Raw genomic sequence first — 15,324 nt, forward strand, 5'->3', positions numbered from 1 at the left:
CTCTTCTGACAGCAAAGGTTTAGACATATTCAGTCCCAGTCCTAGCAGCAGGAGGACAAATAACAAAACTATGTCCAAGGAAGAGTGCCAAGACCGAGGAATTCAGACAAATCTAATCATCACACAAGGAGCCAGAGGCAAGAAATAGGATCCTGAGACAAGGTCAGAAAGCTGGAGAACATGAGCGTTAAGACCAGCCAGGTCACTGCAAATAGAAACACCACAAGCAGGATCTCTATTCACACCTCAGGTTTTCAAATTAAATATCCTTTTAAAAATATTTTATTTATTTATTAATGAGAGGGATAGGAGGAGATAGAGAGAAAAAGAGCCAGATATCGCTCTGGTACACGTACTGCCAAAGATCAAACTCAGGACCTCATGCTTGAGAGCCCAACATTTTATCCATTGCACCACCTCCTGGACCAACAAATTAAATAACTTTAATCAAAGTAATACCTACGTATAGTTTATAAAAATCATTTTTGGTAAGTTTTTCATGAAAATCACCAGTTCACTCTTCTGCCCTTAAGACAACACTTTCTACCTTTACATTTTTTATGAGAGAGAGAGAGAGAGAGGGAAAAGGGCAATAGGTCAATGGGTAGAAATCAAAATTTTGGGAGTCGGGCTGTAGCGCAGCGGGTTAAGCGCAGGTGGCGCAAAGCACAAGGACCAGCATAAGGATCCCGGTTCGAACCCCGGCTCCCCACCTGCAGGGGAGTCGCTTCACAGGCGGTGAAGCAGGTCTGCAGGTGTCTATCTTTCTCTCCTCCTCTCTGTCTTCCCCTCCTCTCTCCATTTCTCTCTGTCCTATCCAACAACAACAACAACAATAATAACTACAACAAAACAACAAGGGCAACAAAAGGGAATAAATAAATAAAATAAAATAAAAAAAAAAAGAAATCAAAATTTTATGTTCATGACCTCAGGAGCAATCCCTTGAAGTCGTCTGTCTACTTAGCCCCTGTAATTTAATAAATATTTTGTAAATCTTGTTTATTTATGTATTTATTTGTAGAGAAATTTACAGAGAGAGAGAGAGAGAAAGAAAGAAAGAGACCAGAATACTGATCAATTCTGGCTTCTGGTAGTAGCAGGGATTGAACTTGGGACCTCAGAGCCTCAAGCATGAAAGTCTTTTGTGCAGGTATTATGTTGTCTCCCCAGTCCCTAAATAAATATTAAAAACTCGCAGTTGAGGTTTTACTTTGATTTCACATATGATAAGTGAAGGAGAAAGAAACTCAGTGCTTCCAGATTCCAGGCAGCAGAAGTAAAGCAGGGTGTCTCTCAAGTTCATAGAGACAGAAAGTAGAATCAGGGGAGGGTCTGGGTGGTGGCTGGGTGGTGGCACACCCAGTAGAGCACATATGTCACCATGTTCAAGGACCCAGGCTCTAGTCCCTGGTCCTCACCTGTAGAGAGATTTCACAAGCAATGATACAGTTTTGTAGATGTATCTCTCTTTCTCTCTTTTTCTATTTCCCCCTTCCCTGTCAATTCCCCATGCCTCTATAAAAATAAATAAAAACTAAATACAAAACTATCATATATAAGGGGCCGGGTGGTGGTGCACCTGGTTGAGCACACATGTTACAGTGTGCAAGGACCCAGGTTTGAGGCCCTGGTCCCCACCTGCAAGGGGGATGCTTCACAAGTGGTGAAGCAGGGCTGCAGGTGTCTCTTTGTCTCTCTCCTTCTCTATCTCCCCCTAATCTCTCAATTTCTGCCCGTCTCTATCCAATAAATAAAGATAATAAAGATAAAGCTGTGGTATATACACAATGGAATACCAATAAATAAAGATAATCAATAATATAAAATAAATAAATAAATAAATAAAGATAATAAAGATAAAGCTGTGGTATATACACAATGGAATACTATGCAGCTATTAAGAACCATGAACCCACCTTATCTGACCCATCTTGGTCAGAGCTAGAAGGAATTATGTTAAGTCAGCTAAGCCAGAAAGATAAAGATGAGTATGGGATGTCCCCACTCATCAACAGAAGCTGAGAAAGAAGAACAGAAAGGGAAACTAAAAGCAGAATCTCATTAGATCTAGAGCAGGGCACCAAAGTAAAAACCCTGTGGTGAAGGGGAAGGTGGCCACTGGGCTTCCAGGTGCGGCAGGGGTGGGTGGGGGGACAGAGGTGGGTGGTTGGGATGGGACACAGTCTTTTGGTGGTGGGAATTGTGTTTATGTAAATAAAAAAAGCTAATAAAAATTTAAATATATATATATCAGAAAGGATGGCGGTATATCTGTACTACAGTACAGGACTTGAATGTGAATGATCCTGAGCTTGGTGACTGGCACTACATATGCCAGAGTGTTGCTCTGGCTTTCTTTCTCATAAAATTAATAAATTAAAAAAAAACTTTTTAAGAAGGTAGATTGTGATTTCTTTTTTTTTTTTTTCTCCAGGGTTATCGATGGGACTCAGTGTCTGCACTACGAATCCACTGCTACTGGAAGCTATTTCTTCCCTTTTGTTGTCCTTGTTTATCATTGCTGTTGTTATTATTGCTGTTGTTATTATTGCTGTTGTTGTTGGATAGGACAGAGAGAAATGGAGAGAGGAGGGGAAGACAGAGAGGGGGAGAGACAGACAGACACGTGCAGACCTGCTTCACCGCCTGTGAAGCGACTCCCCTGCAGGTGGGGAGCGCGACAGGGGCGGGGGGGGGGGGGTGTTCCTTGCACTTTGTGCCATGTGCGCTTAACATGCTATGATACCGTTCGAACCCCTGTGATTTCTTTCTTTCTTTCTTCCTTTCTTTCTTTCTTCCTTCCTTCCTTTCTTTCTTTCTTTCTTTCTTTCTTTCTTTCTTTCTTTCTTTCTTTCTTTCTTTCTTTTTTCCTTCCTTTCTTTCCTTTTCTTTCTTTCTTTTTCTTTCTTTCTTTCTTTCTTTCTTTCCTTTTCTTTCTTTGTCTTTCTTTCTTTTTCTTTCCTTCCTTTCTTTCTTTCTTTTTTTTTTTTTTCCTCTAGGGTTATCTCTGAGACTTGGTGCCTACAAATCTACTGCTCCTGGAGGCTATTTTTCCCCTTTTGTTGCCCTTGTTGTTTATCGTTGTTGTTGTTGTTGGATAGGACAGATAGAAATCAAGACAGAGAGGGGAGAGAAAGATAGACACCTGCAGACCTGCTTCACCACCTGTGAAGCAACCCGCCTGCAGGTGAGGACCTGGGGGCTCTAACTGGGATCTTATGCTGGTCCTTGTGCTTCACGGCATGTGCACTTAACCCCCTGCGCCACTGCCCAGCCCTCTAGTAGATTGTGATTTTAAGGAATGAGATGAGTTATCATTTCTGGTACAGACTTTTCGGTCTGAGATGATGACAATTTTCTGGAGAGGCATAGTGGTAGCAAATGGTTGGGGAAAGATCAACTAGTAGAGGGTCAGACTTGCTTGCCTGAGGTTGGTTTAGTTCCCAGTGCTACATGTATCAGTGTGGTGCTCTGGCTTCTCTCTCTCTATCTCATATGAGACCCATGCTTTCTCTCATATAACAAAATAAAATTAAAAAATTTTAATTTTTCATATTCTTTTTTTTTTTTTTTTTACCAGAGCACTGTTTAGCTCTGGCTTATGGTGGTATGGGGGATTGAACCTGGGACTTTGAAGCTTCAGGCATGAGAGTCTGTTTGCATAACCATTATGCTATCTACCCTCCGCAAAAAAAAAAATAATAGTGAAGGGGGCTATAGTGATGCACCCAGTAGAGTACATACATTACCATGCTTGTGGCTCTGGATTCAAGCCCCCAGTCCCCACATGCAGGGGGAGCTTCACAAGTGGTGGTGCAATGATGCAGTTGAGTTGTCTTTCTTTCTCTCTGCTCCAGACTCTCTCACCCCTCCCCATTACTCTCTCTCTTCCCTCTCTCTCTCTCCTGTACTCTCCCCCACACCCACCCACTCCAGAGTCTTTTACTTTGGTGCAATACACCAACTCTAGTTCAGGTTCTACTTGTGTTTTCTCTTCTGATCTTGTTTTTCAACTTTTGCCTGAGAGTGAGATCGTCCCATCTTCATCTTAATTATTGTTTTCACCAGAGCACTGCTCAATTCTAGTTTACAGTGGTGTGGGGGATTGAACCTGGGACTTTGGAGCCTCAGGCATGAAAGTCTCTTTGCATAACCATTATACTATCTATCCCTATCCTTAGAATATATTTTTTAATTATTGTTTTTACCAGAACACTGCTCAGCTCTAGTTTACAGTGGTACCGGTAATGAAACCTGGTGCTTCAGAGCCTCAGGCATGAGTTTCTTTGCATAACCATTACATGGATTTCCCCCACCATCGATTTTTATATATGTGTAATATATATATATATTTAGTTTTTGATTTATAAAAAAGAAACATTGACAAAACCGTAGGATAAGAGGGGTACAACTTCGCACAATTTCCACCACCAGAACTTTGTATCCCATCCCCTCCCCTGATAGCTTTCCTATTCTTTAGCCCTCAGGGAGCATGGACCCAAGGCCATTGTGGGATGCAGAAGGTTGAAGGTCTGGCTTCTGTAATTACTTCCCTGCTGAACATGGGCACTGACAGGTCGATCCATGCTCCGAGCCTGTCTCTCTCTTTCCCTAGTGGGGCAGGGCTCTGGGGAAGCGGAGCTCCAAGGCACATTAGTGGTATTGTCTGTCCAGGGAAGTCTGGTCACATCCTGCTAGCATATGGAACCTGGTGGTTGATAAAAGAGTTAACATACAAAGCCAAACAAATTGTTGACCAATCATGGACCTGAGGGCTGGAATAGTGCAGATGAAGAGTTGGGGGGGGGGGTCTTCCATTTTGTAGATAGCTAGTAGGCATATTTTAGTTAAATTCCAAAGGGCCTGTGGCTATACTAGTTTTTTGTTTTTTTTTTTTCTTTCCTTTTTCTTTTTGCCCCTGAAACTGAAATCTGATATGCCAGTGGATTCAAGTTATTGTCCGGGGAGATGATGACATGGCTGGGAAAAGGACCAGAAAGCTGAATCAGGGAAGAGATTAGAGTAGCTCCCTAATATGGGAAAGGAGTATAAATATTGTTGACTGTAAACCCCATCGATTTGATGTGATCTGGGGCCCATATTCAGCTTAGGAGCCTGTGTGACCTCGGCATCCCTGTAGATCTGAGCTCACATTCTGTGGTCATGAGTAGGAACGTTCCATGCTGCCCCAATATCGACCCATCTTCCTCAGGTGTAGCATAGAGTATGCTGTCCATCCTCCCTTCAGAGGATGGAACATTCTCTACCATTGTTGATCCAAGTTGAGGGCAAGGTCTTATGGGGGCCCACAAAGGGGTCTATTTTGTTGTTCCTGATAGAAATGACCGGTAACAATGGAGAGAGGGATTTATTCGAGCTCTAGGCCCATCAAGTCTGTTTCGGAATCTCAGGACTCCCCAACTAGGGCCCCAGCTGATGGGGTGGCCTGATAGTGACTAAAGAGTCATCGTTAAAGTATGCCAGTCTCTTGCCCTTATTCAGCTTTTGCAGTCCTTGCTTTGATAAGGTTAGCTTTGGGGTGAGTGAGAGAACTGTAATAGGAAGTAGGTGAGGAGGGTAAGTGGACTAAGTCTAAGTGGACACTATTTCATTATGAACTTGATACTGACTCACTACAGACTACTGTGTATTTTTGCTTTCAGGTATATATTTTGCCCTAATTTATGGATACATGTGAACATATGCTCTACCTTACGGGACCTGGCCTATATCTAGGTTTTGGGACTTTGTTAGGAGGTGAACCTCCTGGAATGAAATTAGAGAATACCATGAAAGGAAGGGTCTCACCAGAGTAATGAGGGTGAAGGGTTGGCATTCCATGCCTGACATCTCTGTACATAGTCTGAGGTGAAGCATGCTGAGGGTACTTGTTGCATTGATTAGGTTGGGATCGGTGGATGCAGTATCATTTGGTATAATTTGAGAGAAGCACGCAGGGAATTGAGCCCCACCCCAGAGTTTCCAGGATTGGGAGAAATATAGGCTCTATAGATGAAGCGGGAGGTTCCTGCTATCTTAAGGTTTAAGAAGACAATGGATAGTTATTGCAATAATCATATTGTTTGGCAATTGGGTTAACTTTGACAAATCCCTTTGTTACGATTTGCTGTATCATACACACCATCACCATATTTTATGTCCTTTGACATTATTTGCACATAGCTATGCCACCGATTGCTTTTGTTCTCCCTTTCGGTATGTTTCTAGGGGCCCACAACTATGGTAGTTTTTGCTTGAGTTTGATAGCAAAGATGAAGTTGGATAAAAATATTGTCTGAGAAACTGATGTCAGAGCAGAGAAAAGGGCTAGAAAATTGAATTAGGGTAGCTCTTATTTATTTATTTATTTATTGCCTCAAGGTTATTGCTGGGGCTCAGTGCCTGCACTATGAATCCACTGCTCCTGGAAGCCATTTTTTTTCAGTTTTGTTGTCATTATTATTATTATTGTTACTGCAGTTGTTGTTGTTGGATGGGACAGAAAGAAACTGAGAGATGAGGGGAAGACAGAGAGGGGGAGAGAAAGATAGACACTTGCAGACCTGCTTCAGCAATTGTGAAGTGACTCCCTTGCAGATGGGGAGCTGGGGGCTTAAACCCAGATCCTTTACTCCATGTACACTTAACTCCCTGCACTACCACATGGCCCCCAGCTCCCATTCTTGAAAAAATTCTGTGGATAAAATAAACTATTTACCTCCATCCACCTGACCCAGGGCATATATATATATATATTTAGCACCAGAGCCTGTGTAACTTCTGAGTCCCTATTGGTCTGAGCTCACAGCTCATGCTCACAGCTGAACATTGCAGGATGCACTCATTTCAGGATCAGTTTTCCTTGAGTGGCAGGGCAGGATACCCCTGCCTCCCTTCAGAGACTGGGGCAGTCCCTACTATAGCTGATTATGGTGAGGGTAAGGTCCTGGGAAGGCTTGAAAGAGAACTTAGGATGATGTTCTTGATGGAAGTGACCAGTGGTGGTGCAGAGAGGGATCCGTCAGAGGTCTATGCCCATAATATTTGTTTGGAAGTCCAAGGTTTCCCTGACTAGTGCCACAGATGAGGAGGAGGTGTGATATTGACCAAAAGGGTCATTATTAAGTGAGCCTGTCTCTTTCCCTTATCCAACTTTTGTAGTCCTTTCTTTATTTGATGACCTTAGACTTTCTCCCAGTTGTTTCAGCACTGAGTATCATTTGTTGAACCAAACCAGATTTATTTATTTATTTATTGCCTCCAGGGTTATCACTGGGACTAGGTGCCTGCACCACGAATCCACTGCTTCTGGAGGCTGTTTTTTTTTCTTTTCTTTTGTTGCTCTTGTTGTTTATCGTTGTTGTTGTTACTGCTGTCAGTGTTGTTTGATAGGACAGAGAGATATCTAGAGAGGAGGGGAAGACAAAGGGGAGAGAAAGATAGACACTTGCAAACCTGCTTCACTGCCCATGAAGTGACCCCCTCCTGCAAGTGGGGAGCTGGGGGCTCCAACTGAGATCCTTACTCCGGTCCTTGCACTTTGTGCCATCTGTGCTTAACCTGCTGCACCACCGCCCAGCTTCCCCAGAAATAGTTTTTTTGGGATCTTCTTTGGACCTTTCTGCTAGGTTGCCAAGCTAATTTGGCCAAAGTCTAACCAATTAGAGAATTTATAATTTGTTCTTTAGGCACTTCAACTAGGATTCCAGGTTTATTAGGTCTAAGTTGAATCACCCAGGACTATTGAGTACTATTACTTTGAGTTATATAGTTGCCCCTTCCAGCCCTTATTTTCTATTTTAAGAGAGAGAGAGAGAGAGAATGAAAAGTGATGCATCATCCTCTACGGAGCTTTAACCATTTTTTTTTTTTTTGGTCTTTAGTGCTCTTTTGTGGTGTTGTGGATAGAACCCAGAGATACCTCTCAAACCCAGATGTCCTTTTCAGTCATCCACTAAGTCTCAACTTTGTGTTGTATGAGCAGGAGAGGTGAGGAGAGATAAAGATGTATACGTAAGTTTTCTATAAAGAAATCCCCCTCCTCTTTTTCCCCTTTGACCAGAGCACTGCTCAGTTCTCAATTCTTATTATATATATGTACAATATATGTAATATATACTTATGTGCAACATGGGGGATGACTGAACCCGTGACTTTGGAGCCTCAGGCATGAGTCTTCTTGCATAACCATCAGGCTATCTCCTGAGCTAAAACCCTCACTTCTTGAAGGCTAACATTCAAAATCTGGTGTACAGATTAAACACCCCAAATTCAAGGCGGGGGTGGGGAGAGGTGGGGCGATTTTACTTATTCCAACCATTCATGAAATTAGGCTTGTCTCTAGATAGGAGGCAAGCGTCCTCCCCGCTTTCAGCCCCCCCCCCCCAGGACCCCAACTCCCCTAGTTTGCAGTGCCAGATCTCAGCCAGCCTGCTCAAACCTCTTCGCCAGATAATCAACAACTGGGGAAAATCTCAGTGAACCCCCATTTTTACTAGACCCTGGGGCTCAATGCAGGTGAATGGATGCCAGCTCAGCCAGTGGAAGAGAGCAACAGCCTATGTAAACAAACCCAGAGGTGCGGAGCCCGGGGTTCCGCCCCCACGTGGGGAGCAGGGCGCATCCTTGGCTCCGTGCCAATCTAAGACCTACGAAGCGTCTCTTCAGCCAGTCAGAGCCGCGGTCTCCCGCTGAGCCGGGGGCTCCACCTCGACGACGGAGACGGCAACAGACGGACGTGAGTACCAATCAGAAGCTGCATTTTCTGAGGGAGTGGGCAGGCAGAGGGGCACATTTAGACCAATGAACACCCCAATGCTTTTCTAGGCGACTGAGCGGCATCCGCCCCTGTCCAATAGACGGATGGGGCGGTGCCCAGCAACCAATGGTGTGTGCCCGGGGGCGGGGCGAGGAGGCAGTGTGCCGAGAGAGCTAACCCGAAGTGTGCTGGCTGCGCTCGCTCTTCGGCTGCCCTGCCGCGCGCTCGAGTGCGAGAGGCCGAGAGTGTTCTGGCGGCGGCGGCGGCGACCTTTGGGTGACGGCCGGGGCTTTCGGAGGAGCGGTGCAGTACGTCCTGTGGAGCGACTTCTGGCCAGCCTAGGTGGGTTCTGGCTCTTGGGCGGCCGGGGAAGGGACCCGCTGGAAGCGCCGAGCGCTCGCCTGGCTCGGAGGGCGCCCCGCGCTTCTCTTCGCGCCGCCGTCGGGGCATCGAGGGGCGACGCGCCGTCCCGGCTCAGGGCAGGGTGAGCTGGCCGCTCCGGCGTCGTGGTCTTCGGCGAGATGCTGCGTCCGCTGGGGGCACTCTTGAGGGTGCTGCGGTGTGTGTGCGCGCGTAGTCCCTTTCTGCCGGGACAGGTGCCCTGTTTCTCCGTCTCCCTTCCGCGGCCACTTCCTCGGACAGCATACGCCCCCCTCCCCTCGCTCTGTCCGGACTCCCCCCCGCCCCGAGCCCCTTGCTAAAATCTTTGCCTCTCGAGTTCCCTTCTTTTACCCCAGCACTACGGTGTTAAGCAAACTGGTCCCTGGTGCATGCGCCCCACCCCCACCCCACCCCACCCCCCAATTTTCCTGGGCCTCGCCCCTCCTCCACTGGGAGCACCCCGCGCCTTAGGTGCAGACTTTTTAAAAAAAATTATTTATTATTTCCTTTTTGTTGCCCTTGTTGTTTTTATTGTTGTTGATGCCGTCGTTGTTGGATAGGACAGAGAGAAATGGAGAGAGGAGGGGAAGACGGAGAGGAGGAGAGAAAGAGAGACACCTGCAGACCTGCTTCACCGCCTGCAGGTGGGGAGCCGGGGCTCGAACCAGAATCCTTTTACACCGGACCTTGCGCTTTGCACCACGTGCGCTTAAGCCGCTGCACTACCGCCAGACTCCCAGGTGCAGACCTTTTATCCTCCCACCTGTCCTTCGACTTCAGCTCTGGGTCTCGATGCCCATATTTTGAGTTCAGGGACCCGGGCCGGGCCACGTCTCTTCTGCTTTCCCTTGAGCTGTGTGAGCCCTTTCCCTACCCCCCATCCTCCCCACTCCCCTCCCCAGCATCTCTCATTTCATCCACATCTCTCACGGAAACTAACATTTTCCACTCGCTCCTTCCAAGCAGCTGGAAGGTGAAGGCAGAATGCACTAACATAAGGGGGTTGGCAAAGTTGAAAACTTTAATCGGTTTTGTTGCTGGTCAGCGCTTCTCCCCCCCCCCCCCCCCCCCGTTTTTAAAGTGACATGTGATCGTTGTATCCTATTGTCCCAATACAGTTGTTCTGAAAATGGAGGTGAGGGAGGTTTGCTGGCAGCAGGAAATTAAAATGCATTTCTCCCTACCTTTTTTCAGTGGCTAGAACTGGATTAGACTTTAAATAATTTAATTGGGGTGTCAGAGTTTGAGATGTGAGGGCCTGACCACCCAGGTTTGTCCTAGAATAAGGGCTGTGCATGCCACAGCGTGGTTCGATCACACCTAGTCTGTGGATAATAAAGCACTGAATTCCTTACCAACCACATTCTCTTTTCCCCTTCCACAGAGAATTTGTATTCGCCTCATAGTGTGCCGGTTTGGGTTTCAATTGTGTGGGTTCTAACCATATGTTTCTACAAAGTAGTGCAGACTGCTGTGCCTAAATAAAATTATGCCAAGAATTTTTACAGGGGGAAGGTAATCCACCGCTCTTCGTCCTGATTGAGACTCTAGAGTTTTGAAAATCTTAATTTCAGTATTGAACAGCGAGGTTTTTGTTTGGTGGGATAGAGGAGACTGAAGTGCTGGAATAAGCTCAGTGTTTATTTAGGTTATGTGTGTATTAGAGGAAGAACACAAGAGAAAATAAACAAGTAAGTATAAACTTGTAAATTCTGATAGTGCTGAGCTTCACGAGTCTGCATAAATTGCAATTATTTTTCCTATGTCTCAATAGTGAAATAAAAACTTAGGTTTGATATCATGCCCATTGTATTTTGGCCAGGATTGTATTTTGCAAGCTTTTGTGAAGATCCTTATTTTTTCCCATTTTCTATTTATAACGTAAGTAAACTTGTATTTTAAGAAGGCATGATTGCATCTTGTATGTAGAAAAATACAGAGTCTAGTAAGTGAGTTTTGAAAAAGGAATCTTTGCTGTGAGGTGGCAGTAATGTCTAATGCACCATATGTTTAAAACTTGTTAACAAGGGAGTCGGGCGGTAGTGCAGCAGGTTAAGTGTACGTGGTGCAGAGTACGTGGTGCAAAGTGCAAGTACCGGCGTAAGGTTCCAGGTTCAAGACCCCAGCTCCCCACCTGCAGAGGGGGTAGCTTCATGGATGGTTAAGCAGGTCTGTAGGTGTCTTTCTCTCTCCCCCTCTGTCTTCCCCTCCTCTCTCCATTTCTCTCTGTCCTATCTAACAGTGGCGACATCAATAACAACAACAAATACAACAACAATAAAAAAGGAAAAGTAAATCAATATTTAAAAAGTTATAAAAAAAAAACATGTTAAATCATCCTAAAAAAAAAAAAAAAGAAAAAATTTAAAACTAGTCTAAAAAATGACCAGATGTCTACAACAATAAAAACATTTCATCAGGGAGTCGGGCGGTAGCGCAGCGGGTTAAGCGCACGTAGCGCGAAGCGCAAGGACCAGTAGAAGGCTCCCGGTTCGAGCCCTCGGCTCCCCACCTGCAGGGGAGTCACTTGACAGGCAGTGGAGCAGGTCTGTAGTTGTCTGCCTTTCTCTCCTTCTCTCTGTCTTCCCTCCTCTCTCGATTTCTCTCTGTCCTACACAACGACAGCAGCAACAGCAACAATAATAATAACCTCAACGATGATAAAACAACAAGGGCAACAAAAGGGAAAAAAATGGTCTCAAGGACCAGTGGATTCGTGGTACCGAGCCCCAGCAATAACCCTGGAGGCAAAAAAAAAATTCATCAAAGATAAGTAAGTCCTGAACAAATTGCCAATCTGTGAGTTGCTCACTTTTGTAGGATGGCATGAGGCTGCAGTTGAAAACCAGAGATAATTTTGTACATTGTTTTACAGGTGTATTTGTGCTTTGTAATTAATCATTTGCAAATGTAAAGGACTATAGATAAAATTTCTTCATTTTTTTCTTAATTGGACTGGACAGAGAAATTTGAGAAGGAAGGGGAGATAGTTACTTGAAGACCTGCTTCACCACTAATGAAGAGACCCCTTGCATGTGGGAGCAGCTCAAACCTGAGTCCTTGCACCTGGTGATACCTGCACCACTACCCAGCCCCTAGAGCTCTTGCTTTTAAGAGACTCACAATTTAATAGAAGGGAGACTTAGAACAAGAGTTACCCACCTGCAGGGGGGAAGCTTTCAAGTGGTGGAGCAGGGCTGCAGGTGTCTCTCTGTCTCTCCCTATCTCCCCCTCCCTTCTCAGTTTCTCTGTCTCTATTCAATAATAAATTTTTTAATGTTTTTTTAAAATTTTATTTATTTATTAATGAGAAACATAGGAGGAGAGAGAAAGAGCCAGACATCACTCTGGTACATGTGCTGCGGGGGATTGAACTCAGTACCTCATGCTTGAGAGTCTGATGCCTTATCCACTGCGCCACCTCCCGGACCAAGGGAGTGTCTTTTATTTTACAAAAGAGAAAATGAGGTTTAGAAGTGACTTCCCTGAGGCCACCCGTGATATGTGCCAGAGTAGGGACTCAAACCTTGTCCTGCTGGTCCCAGAACTAGAGCTTCTTGCACTACCCTGCACTGCCACCTACTGCCTGTGTCCTTTAGTGCTTTTTGTACAAAATGGAAACAAGGCGGAGGCACTGGTTGTTAAATCTTAGTCAGGTACATATTTGAGGTGTGACTCAAAATTTTTGATGCTCTGTGTATGTTTGTGCATGCCTATGAGTGACTGGCAAAGCACTGAAAATATTGATTTTTGGGGTTACAAGTAAATTTTAACAAGTAGGTGAGTTTTCAAATAAAGGATCCACAGAGGGGGCTATGCAGTGGCGCACACCTGCGCACGTAGTACGAAGCTCAAGGATACCAGTTCAAACCTCAGGCTCCCTACCTGCAGGGGAGTCGCTTATCAATCGGGTGAAAAGACTGAAGGTGTCTCTGTCACTCTTCCTCTCTATACTCCTCTCCCCTCTCAGTTTCTCTGGCCTATATAATTAAAAAAAAAAAAAAGGCCATGATAACTCTGGAGGCAAAAAGAAAGGAAAAAAAAAAAAGGATCAACAGATAATTGTATTTGCAGATAACCCCAGGAGTCTGTTTCATAGTAATTCCCTCAGTCCACTGTGGAATTTTCTTTTTGATTCTATGAGAATTTGCTCACTTATTTATTAAGTATTTAATATAAGTCAGGCTCTGTTTTAGACTGGTAGACAAACTGGAGATGAGGCTCCTGCTCTTACAGTTGTCACATTCAAGACAGAGAGCGAGTTAAAACCTGGTATGTTTCCTACTTTGTCACACTCACTCAGCATACTTTCAGAGCATTTCTGTTCAATTTATTCTTTTTCTTTTTTTTTTTCCCCCCAGAGCACTGCTCAGTTTTGTCTTATGGTGTGTGTGTGTGGGGGTGGGGTGGGGGTGGGGATTGAACCTGGGGCTTTAGAGCCTCAGGCATGAGTCTCTTTGCATAACCAATTATGCTATCTCCCCTGACCTAAGTAAGCACTTCTTTTTGAGCCTCTCTCTCTCTCTGTTGACCTGTTTTAACCTCTTCTTGTCACTAATTGATTTTGAAGCCATTTATCTACGCAACTGACAGGACAGTTTGAAGATTCAGACTAAGTGGTCTTTGATTTCTGGCTTTGCTACCTCTAAAGTGTTTGGTCAAACTGCTGAATTTTTAGGCCTGTTTCCTTATTTGATGAATGTCTTAGATTCCTGTGGGTTTCATGAAAGAGCCACACGCCTATTACTTTAGATTAGGAGGATTTAATGTAAATTTGAATGGCCCTGTTTTCCCTGGCCTTAGGGCTTTCAGAATGTCACAGAACAATAACTTAACAGTTTGTTTGTCTTTCCTCCAGAGTTGTCACTGGAACTCTCTGCCAGCGCTATGAATCCACCCCTACTGATGGCCATTTTATCCTCTTTTCCTTCCATTTTATACGATAAAACAGAAATTGAGGGAGGGGGAGATAGAGGAGAGAGAAGGAGATACCTGCAGACCTGCTTCACCACTTGTGAAGTGGTTCTGTATGCAGGTGGGAAGGGGGATGGCTTGAACCCCAGTCCTTGCACATAGTGCTATGTGTGCTTAGCCAGGTGTGCCACCACCCCGACCCCCTAACTTAGCGGTTTTTATTTAAATATTTTGTTTATTTTTTATTTTAATGAGAGAAATACTGAGAGATTGGACTAGAGCACTACTCAGCCCTGGTTTAAGGTGGTGCTGGGGACTGAATGCAGGACATCAGAGCCTCAGGCATGAGAGTCTTTTGCTTAACCATTATTCTGTCTCCCCAGCCCAGCAGTGTTTAGAATAAGATTTTGTTCTTTTTACTTTCCTCATTTATATTTAACCAAAAAAAGCTTATCTGGAGTGATAGTTACCTTCTAAAATGGAAGGCCATTATTGGATAGAAGTAAGAGCTAAACCACAAATTCAGTCTATATAACTTGTCTTTTCTTTGGGCTCAGACTTGTGGTCCTGCCATTTGTGACCAAATAGGTAGGACTGATTTTGTGCCAGCAAAACAGCTCAAGTGGGTAGTGCGCTGCTTTGCCATGTATGCAACCCAGGTTTCTTTCACTCTCTGCCTTCTCTATCACTATAAAAAAGAAAGTAGTTATGCAGTATCTGTTGTGCAGACGATAGAAAAAGGCATTCCTTCCAGTTTAAATACCTAGCTAACATCATCATGTTGATAAATGTTTAGGATAATGTTTAGGGCTGGCAGAGATGCTTGATGGTGTGCCTGCTTTGCACACCATGTGCAACTCAGGGTTGAGCCTGGCACCTACCACATTGGAGGAGGATATAGTGTTGCCATGTCTCCCCTATCTCTGTGTGGAAAAGTCAGCCCAGAGTAGTGAAAACCTGGTGACAAAAAGGGGGGTGGAATCTAAAAATAACTAAGACTGGGTCAACAAAACTTCCTTTTTAAAAAACTTATTTATTTATTTGTTTATTGCCTGCAGAGTTATTGCTGGGGCTTGCTGCCTGCACTACAGATCCACTGCTCCTGGAGGCCATTTTTCCCCCATTGTTGCTGTTATTGTTGTTGTTGTTGTTGTTGTTAAATAGGATAGAAAGAAATTGAGAGAGGGGAGGAAGACAGAGGGTGTAAGATAGAAACCAGCAGTCCTGTTTCACCCTTGCAGATGGGGAGCGGTGGGCTCGAGATCCCT

The 15,324-nt window shown here is 44.7% G+C and overlaps 1 protein-coding gene across 1 annotated transcript in view; it reads left to right on the forward strand.

Moving 5' to 3' along the window:
• The first annotated feature begins 8,921 nt into the window (after positions 1-8,921).
• Positions 8,922-15,324, forward strand: part of PAIP2B (poly(A) binding protein interacting protein 2B) — a 33,785-nt gene continuing 27,382 nt past the window's right edge. Inside the window, exon 1 of the mRNA XM_007523673.3 lies at positions 8,922-9,103. The gene's annotated coding sequence lies outside the window, so the exon portion shown is untranslated. The remainder of the gene's footprint in view (positions 9,104-15,324) is intronic.

The sequence above is a fragment of the Erinaceus europaeus genome, chromosome 3, assembly GCF_950295315.1.
Source record: "Erinaceus europaeus chromosome 3, mEriEur2.1, whole genome shotgun sequence".
NCBI lineage: Eukaryota > Metazoa > Chordata > Mammalia > Eulipotyphla > Erinaceidae > Erinaceus > Erinaceus europaeus.